The sequence below is a fragment of the Hippopotamus amphibius genome, chromosome 4 (assembly GCF_030028045.1).
Source record: "Hippopotamus amphibius kiboko isolate mHipAmp2 chromosome 4, mHipAmp2.hap2, whole genome shotgun sequence".
Classification (NCBI taxonomy): domain Eukaryota; kingdom Metazoa; phylum Chordata; class Mammalia; order Artiodactyla; family Hippopotamidae; genus Hippopotamus; species Hippopotamus amphibius.
In genome coordinates, this window is record NC_080189.1 from 96,311,375 (window position 1) to 96,320,712 (window position 9,338).

Genomic DNA, 9,338 nt, shown 5'->3' on the forward strand with positions numbered 1-9,338 from the left:
AAAGTGTTCTTTTCATCCCTTATATCAAGGGCACATATTAACAACATGCTTTAGGACTGTTGAGATTGACCCTGATCACTTGGCTGACACAGTCCCTGCTAGGCTTATTCACTTTAAAGTACCTTTTCCCTTCTTTCCATACTGAGTACTCGTTGGAGGAAGTGACCATACTCAGCTCATTTCACAAGTAAGGAGTTATATCTTCCCTTTCCTTGCGGGCAGCGTATCTACATAAATTGTTTGAAATTCTACTGGATGGGAGACTTGTCTCTTCTCCTTCATTTATTAAGTTATTCATTATTTACTTACATTAGCATGGTCTCATGGATATTTATTTTCTACCTTGGGTTCTACCAGGTTATTAGCTTATTTTTTTTTTCTTAAATTACTCCAGCTTTGGCCACTGGGAGCTTTTTCAATTGGCTCCTATGTCTCTTTGACCTACACCTACCATTGTGCGTGTGTGGTGTGGAGAGTGTATGTGGCTTTTGGGAACACTTGTCTATTTTTTGGCACGAGATGATATAGGCTCACATACATTTCCTGCCCCAGTCCTAGAATCAGCTATTTCTCGGAGGATCCCTGGTTCCTTTCACTGGAGAATAATATTAGAAAATGAGATCTAGGCACTAGCTGTCAAATACAAAATTTATTTTTAAAATAAATTTCATGCTTAAGCTAAGAATTAATATATATTTGTGTGTAGTAGATTTATGGATAAATTTTTACTAACATTTCCTTAATCTATGCTTACTTGTATTTACTAGTTTTTCAGCAATGATCATGAATTATATCTGTAGTGAAAATCATTACTATAAAAATGAAAACTCTAAAAGAATATACACCCCATTTCAACAAGGAAAAGCAAATCTGTATCAACTTCTACTGACCACTTATTTAGTATTACAAGTAAACTGAGAATTCTGAGAGTTCCAAATAGTTATCTTTGAAATGAAGTGTTGTATTTCAAAATTGAAAGTGTTCCTCCAAGTAAAAATAGTATTCATTTTTTACCTTAGAAAAACACTTCTTTCTTTCATAGAACAATCATTTTAGATACAAAGAGCAAAACCATATTTGAAAGCAGCAACAGCAAATACCAAACCACAAGAAATGCCTGAACGTCATATGTATGGACTGATCTTCATGAGAAGGATAAAAAAAAAAAAAAAGGAGGAGGAAAAGCCTAACACTGATTTTGTACATTCCATCAAAGAAAACCAGATTATTTAGACATAACTTGAGATTATGACATCTTTAGGCATGGCTTCAGCTATCAATATAACATGTTTAAAATGAAGGCACGGATTTCCCTGGTGATCCAGTAGTTAAGAATCTTCCTGCCAATGCAGGGGACATGGGTTCAAGCCCTGGTCCGGGAAGATCCCACATGCGGCAGAGCAACTAAGCCTGTGCACCACAACTACTGAGCCTGCACTCTGCAGCCCACAAGCTGCAACTACTGAGCCACAACAATTGAAGCCCGCATGCTTACAGCCTGTGCTGCACAATAAGAGAAGCCACTGCACTGAGAAGCCTGCACACCTCAACGGAGAGTAGCTCCCTCTGGCTGCTACTAGAGAAAGCCCGCATGCAGCAATGAAGACCCAATACAGCCAGAAACAAACAAACAAACAAACAAACAAGCACGTACATAAGTAAGTAAATTTATTTATTTAAAAAAAAAAAAAGAACCACCTTCCAATGCAGAGGACATGAGTTAGATTCTTGGTCAGGGAACTAAGATCCCACACGTCAAGGGGCAACTAAGCCTGCGTGCCTCGACTACTGAGCCTGCAAGCTCTGGAGCCCATACGCCACAAGGAAAGATCCCGCATGCCGCAGTGGAGATCCTGCGTGTCACAAGTAAGCCCCAATGCAGCCAAATAAATAAATAAATAAATAACTTCTTTTTTTAATGTCTTCTATGGGACTTTGTAAATAAGGGGGTATTTTTTGGTGGACATTGTTTTAAGCAGTTCACACATGCTGATATTAAATGCATAGACTATACTATTTCTCTGTCTCTTCACTAACATAAAGAAAGACAGTATCTCTACTGAGCAATTTTATTAGTCTAATTTCTGCTAATATATGTATGCTTGAAACTATGTATATTTAACTCAGTTATTAGGTACCAGCTATATAGGCTTATTCTGGGATCAAATATAACAATATAATCCTTAAAAGCCATTTAAGATCTATAAAAGACTACTAAAACAAAAGACCAAGTAAAATGCATAATCAGCATAGGAAAAGTAAATTGGACATTTATTTGATGGTAGGTGAATAACGGCATGTCTATATATCTATACAATTTTATTTATTTTCCATGAAAGTATAATACTATTTTTCTTGTAAGATGCTTAATAATTGACTTTTTTGCTTATTTTATTTGACTTTATTCTTAGTATAGTCCCACTTAATAGTGCTTAATTCTACTTAATTAGAAAAATACAGCAAATGTTCCCATTTTTTCCTGTGATTAACTAGTAGAACATACTAAAAACACAAAATGTTGACGTTATTATGTTAAATACCCTATAGAAGAAACAAGGGACATATAGTACGTCATTTCTAATTGCTGAATGAGAAAACTCGATATACCTAAAAGCATAACAGACGCAGAGAGACAAACTCTTCTGTGAACACTTGGTAATTTAATTCTACTTATTTTATACATTTTTATGGGAGGGTAGTATTTGTGGCTCATTGAGCATGGCAAAAGAATGAGCTATCTAAATTTACCAGTGAAAGATTAGCAGGCTAGTTAAAGATATCCTGGTTCATGACTATTAGAAATTATTAAATATTATTATTAACATGGAGATAAATGATCAAATATTAATGATGAGATTGTCACCAAAATCATTTAAAATCTAAATATGAGCAGAATATCATTACATCTCAACATTTTGAAGTACTTAACTCTGTCTTTAATAATTTATATTTGTAAATGTCTAATAATTTAACTACACCTCATTATATCTTTTAAATTAATTAATTAATTTATTTATTTATTGGCTGTGTTGGGTCTTTGTCTCTGTGCACAGGCTTTCTCTAGCTGCGGAAAGCAGGGTTTACACTTTGTTGTGGTGCATGGGCTTCTTGTTGCAGTGGCTTCTCTTGTTGCAGGGCACGGGCTCTAGGCACTTGGGCTTCAATGATGTGACATGTGGGCTCAATAGTTGTGGTGCACGGGCTTAGTTGCTCTGCTGGCACGTGGGATCTTCCCGGCCCAGGGCTCGAACCCATGTCCCCCTGCATTGGCAGGTGGATTCCCAACCACTGCACCACCAGGGAAGCCCTACACCTCATTATTATTACTTAAATCTCAAAATAATTTCAAGGTGTTGCAGTTTCTTCTCAGTGTAAGTATACAAAGAGAAGACAAATCCTTCCCTCGAGACTCTTATGATCTAGTTACGAATCATAAACAATAACATAAGAAAGCAAATGACTGAAAACTTTGAATATTAGCTTAAAAGGCAGGATGAGACATAAAAATACAAAGGAATTTTGGCCAAGATTTCCTAGAGTAAGGAAGTATTTTTTAACTAAGTTTTGAGGTAGCAAGGTATGTGATGAACAAGTTTTGCCCATGGTCAGTCATTTTTATTGTTGTTATTACTACTTATTTCACAAATGTGGATGTATCTTTTCCCTTCAAGGAATATGTTACTGAGTCTTGAAATATTTACTACATTACTTAGTTATCTATATAGCTCCAGGTAGATACAGAAAGAATAACTTTTCAAACAGAGCAATGGTTACTCATGGTTTACTAAATCATTTATGAATTGACAAGGATGCTCCCCAAAGAACATGTCATCAAAGCATTATATTTCCCAGACAGAACAGAAAATTTCAGTCACGTGTTTTTTTTTTCTTCTAAAATAATGAAGCTATAACAAAGAATCTGAAGACATACTAATACTCATTAAATCAGCACCAATCGGAATGTTTCCCCTTGAGACTGAGAACTTGATATTCCAAATACCGAAAAAAATGGGAAAGACTTAACCCAGTAACGCCATCTAAGCAGAAAAACAGACACTGGGCCACAGAGATACCTGCCAGTTCCAGAGGAATCTTCAGAGACACTTTCAGGTCTGTGATCAACTTTTTAATAGTTAACAAATACCCAACCAATGGAACAAGAACATAGTATGAGGAATAAAAACTGCGCGGCATGAAACATCCTGTCTTAATTTAACTCCGACCCCAAACAATATATTTCCTAGTTTTGGAAAAGAAAAGATGTGAGAGTAATTCGGCTTGGTGACTCAAGTTCAAACCTATATTTGATCTGTTAGCCTGTCACTGGAAACAGTACATGTGCTTCCTCTGCCTTTGTAATTGTTTATATTCCTGACCTTCCTTGACACCAAAAATAATTCCCACTCCCACCCTTACCAGCCCTCCCCCCTCCACACAAAAGAGATTAAAAATACAGTTTATCTTTGTGCATTTTCCCCATGCAAAATTATAAAGCTAATTCATCAACTAAGACGTAACTATAAAAGCAAATTCTGCAAAAAGGCAAAAGAAAAGGTACATAATTATTTCTTTATCTTTTACCCTTAGTTTCTGCTGGTGTGGGTTATGGTTTCCTGACAATTCCAAAACACTTTGCATTGTCAAACATTTTCCCTTGACCTCCCCTCTCAGAGAGTCAGCAGGAGGGTAACAGGAGTCAAATTATTACTCTTCCCAAGTGAATGGGCCACAGACTCTTACAATGGTGAAACAGTGGTGCCGAAATATGAAGTAAGTTTGTAGATATTCAGGTCACGAAGGCAATAAGTAGACTAAGGAAAACTTCATTAATTTCAGGAAATTTTCTCAGCCCAGCCACGGTGTTACTTTTTGAAAAATATGTTTCTTTTGTTTTCATTTTTCCTTTATAAATATTACTGAAGGCACTAATAATTCCTATAAGTACAGTAAGACCTGTATAAATATAGATTATTAATATCATGTACTTAAGATTCTTGGCCTACAGACTTGATGTGACCCATACCCATCCTCAACCCTGGATCCCATTTAAATTCTTGGGGTTCTTCCCCTGTAAATTATAATATACAGATAATGCATCAAACTGATCTCAGAAAGACCCTCCCTTTCAGTGGGGTTGTAGAAAGCTGCCTGAAGTCCTTAAAAGGTGACCTACATCCAGGTTAAACAGTTCCAGTCTCAGCTCTGCCCTTACTAGCTTGTATTTGGACACATCAACTACCACCTTTACATTTCATTATTCTCATCTCTAAAATAAGAATAACTGCTTTGTCTACTCCTGTAACTACCAATACCACTTTTAAGAATTATGATTTTTCTTAAAATTGCAAAAGCCAAAATGCAACAGCAGACATTTCTAACTCTCTGTGTGTCTGGGTTTTTTTCAATCTAAAAATAATAATAATAATAATAAAACTTCACAGAGTGTTGTGTAGAATATTAATCATGATAATGTACAAAGTACCTAGGATGCAGTAAGTATTTGACAAGTGTCCCTTCCCTTCTCCACCAATTTTCCATTTCATAAATGGGCAAATTCCATGTGAAATGTTGGCAGTCCAGATCAGTACCATGTTATTGTCCCTCAGCTACCTCTGGATGCTATTCTTATCTCTTCCCACATCACCTTCCTGTATTTCCTGGCCTTTTCTCTTTCAAAGGCCAAGGCCTTTTCCCATCTCCCGGACTTGAACCATCACTTTGTAGCCTGTCAACGATGTCTCTTCTGGACAGCTTTAGCTGCTGGGGCGAGCCTCCTTGACTCCCAGGCGAGACAGAGTTCAAGCAACTCCTGGCTGGGGCCGCTCACATGCAACCCAGACCCTTCCTGCTCATCCTCCCGGCTCTCTGGCCTCAGAACAGCGGGAGAAGCGCAGGCAACAGTGGAGTGATGACATGTGATTCTCTCCCTTCCCCACCCTTCACATTTTTCTTTCCACGTGCAGAACCCGGAAGGCTCTGACCGCTCTCGCCCTGGCGGTTGCCATGGCTACACAATAGCAGCACCAGACCCAGGAGGGGGTCTCATCCCGTCTCCTCTACCTTCCCCTCAACCCTTTCCATCCTTCAGTGAGCACACCCCCACCCCCACCCCACGGGAGGAGAACCTTTTCGGCTAAATTTGAGACTTTCAGTCCCCGCTCCCCCTCCCTTCTTTTGCAAACGGCACTGACAAGCTAAGGAAGGATGAGAGGGGCTTTGGTGGGGAAAGAAAAGTCCTCAGGGAGACATTTGCCTTTTATCACGGCTTCACTCTGGGCTAAACGGCGAAAAGTTCTCCTGTTTAACTCCAATCTCCGTAAGTCGGAATCGGGGACCTCGGCGGCCCCAGCCGCGGGGCGCGCAGCTCCCGTCCGGTCCCCTCGAGTCCAGCCCGGTGGCGAGAGCGCGGCGCCGCCTCCTCCCGTCAAGTCCCCCCCGCCCCGCCAGCGCGCCGGGGCGAGAGCGAAGCCACTCAGCCCACGAGACGCAGCTCCAGTCGGGAGGGAAGGAGGATGAATCAACCGGGGCCGAGAAACGGCCCGGGCGCTGCCAGGACGGCCCAGGAACGCGTCAACTCCCGACGCGCCGTGGGGGGGCCTGGGGGAAACAGCCGCGGGGGTTAAATCCCCCCGGCTACGTTCCCAGCAGGAGTCAAATCCGGGCCTTTTCGTAGCGAGCCAAGCCGAGGCTACCGAGGATGCCGCGCTCCCACAAGAGTGCGTCTGGCAGGAACCGCCTCTCGCAGTCAGCCAGCTCTGAGGCTGGTGTCTGCTTCCAACGTTGCCCTCAGCGTCTGGGAGGATGCACGCTCCCGTCAGACGGAGCGTCGCGGTTCCCTCACAGGGAAAAAAGGCGTCGCCCATCCCTCCCCGAAAGCACCACAACCCACACACACGACCGCCGCGCTCTCCCCGTCCCCTCCCCCAGCCCGTCGGGGAGAAGGAGCGAGCGGGGGGCGCAGGCGCCCTCGGTCAAGTCCTGGTCAGACAGTCCCCACCGCCGCGTCCGCGAATGAACCTGCCTCCGGCGGAGCCAGGGGGGCACGCTCAGACGCGCTCGCGGCCGCCGGCGGCCTGGAGGGAGCCGGAGAGCGCGCGAAGTTCCCGGGCGCGTCTCGGGAGGAAAACTTTGCGCGGCGCGGAAAGCTCGGGCTGAGGCGGCGGCGGCGGCGGCGAGTGGGGGCTGCGCCCGCTGCCACGCTGTCCCCGCGCCGCGCGCCCGGACCGTCAGCGCCTCGGCGCCCCGTTCGCCGTCTGGCCCCGGGCGCGCCCACTCCCATCGGCTCCGGAGCGCTCATTCCGCCCCCAGAACGCTTCCTTATCTCCCGGCCGCTCGGCATCCTCACTCCGGACCCACGGCCACCCCCAAATCCAGTCACCCCTACTGAACCCCGTGGTCCCCAACGCGCCCTCCCACCGGAGCAGCAGGTGACCCGCCCGGCCCCAATCCAGCCTTACCTGCCGCCGACTCTTCTCTCCCTCTCTCTGCGCCCGCTGCTTTTTCCCGGAGGGAGGACGGCGATGCAGGCGGTGGGCGTGCGAGGCGGCGACCCGGGACACCGGCGCGACCTCCTCCTCTGAGCGGCAGCCCTGGCCGAGCCGCGGAGCCGCCGGCGGCCCTGGCGGAGCACGGAGGCTGCGGTCGCAGAGGCCAGGCCGGGAGGCAGGGGGCGCTGCTGACCCCCGAGCGCGCCGCCGGGAGCGGCGCGGAGCCAGGCACCAGCTGGAGCTGTGGGGAGGCGAGGGTGGCGAGGAAAGGCACGCTCGGAGAGGGAGGGCGGCTTTTAAGTTTGTGGTGTGACCGCAGCAGCTGTCCCGGGAGAGACTCGGTCTTTCTAAAAAGGGGATGCTCAAAACGCCGGGGATTACCTCTCCCCTTCCGATCTCCTCCCCCAGCCCTCGGCCCCCCCTTCCCCGTGCGCACGCCAGTCCTCCCCAGCGTGCAAAAGTCCATCCCCGTCTGCGCGCAGGCTGTCAGCAGCGTGGATTAAATGCAGCTCCGGCCGCGCTGGGGGATGCTTTTCCGGACAGGGCACTCTGTATGTAAAGGAACTTCTGATGTTTGAGCCCGCGCCCGGGTGGCGTTAGGGCCTGTTTATTCTATACCATAAAGTCTCCAAGGACTCCCAGCCGTAGAAACAGGACAAACGTTGTCTCAAAAATTCTAAGCCTCAAAAAGAGTACCTGTGTTGCAGTATATAAAACCCCGATCCACTGTTGCTGGCCTTGAAAGAGCAGGCATGGGGGATGAGCGACAGATATCAGTCCTCCACTAAGGGGCTGGCACCGAAGAAGGACCAAGCAGAAGGTAAACAAAACACAAACACACACACACACACAAGATGTAAGTCTTTTTTCCCCGCTTTACCTCATACGAGGCCAGCAGGATTATGTCACTTATTCCTGCCTTAGGTTTCCTTGTAGATTTGTTCGCACCTTGGTCACACAATAGAAAACTTGGAAGTGTATGGGGACCAGGGTGAATGCACATTTTGTGGAGCCTGGAACTCACACGATTTGGAGGTGGGATCCTCTTTAAGAAAACTATTACAGAAATAGCTTAATTCTACAGATTTTAGAAAAGCATATGACATGAATTCATTGTCAGGCTGACCTCAGGGACATGGAAAGGGCCTGTGCAAGTGATGAGTCCTGAACTGGGGCCTTATTGGCTGCATGGTTAATCCTTTTGTGATTGGAACTCTAGGTCCGTGGTTACACACCTTGCACTTATTAGTCCCAAACACAAAACTGACTTGGGGTGGAGCCGTAGAAAACAGCCGCGGGGTCCTGCGTTTGTCAGCTTGATTTAAGAGCACAGCTTGTAAGGTCCCTGAGCTCCCTTGGCAAATGACAAGGGGGGTTTTGGTTTGGGGGCAGTGAGCAGACAATGGCAACAATGGAAGAACTGGTCTGGGGGAGGAGCCACTTCATTCAGCCTTCCCTGTGCAGTAGAGAGCTGAGGGCCACCAAAGCTAAATGAGTCATTTTAAGTTACAGATGGTTGGTGGCAGAGCCAGCTCAGGAGGGACTCAAGTTTCCTAACTCTGACCAAGGTTCTTTCCTGTGTCTCATACTGCCCCAACGCTGTAACCTTGGTTTTGACTGTCAACCAACCAACCCCATAATTTTCCTCTTTGGCTACAGGGAAATTTAAAGCCCTACAGACTATTCCAGCCTATAGCCACATTTATAATGCTTTATATTCAGTGTTATACCACGCATTTTATAATTAACTATACACTCGATGTGTTTGTTGCACATTAAAATATTTTTATATTTTATTTGTTTATGTCGTTGCCCCCAGCCCAAATTGCAAGCTCACTGTGAGGACAAAAT

At 45.3% G+C, this 9,338-nt stretch overlaps 1 protein-coding gene across 7 annotated transcripts in view; it reads right to left on the reverse strand.

Moving 5' to 3' along the window:
- The window catches only part of SEMA3D (semaphorin 3D), a 197,287-nt gene extending 189,459 nt beyond the window's left edge, over window positions 1–7,828 (reverse strand). For all 7 annotated transcript variants that reach the window (XM_057730880.1, XM_057730875.1, XM_057730877.1 and 4 more), the window contains exon 1: window positions 7,458–7,828. The gene's annotated coding sequence lies outside the window, so the exon portion shown is untranslated. The remainder of the gene's footprint in view (window positions 1–7,457) is intronic.
- Window positions 7,829–9,338: the final 1,510 nt, after the last annotated feature.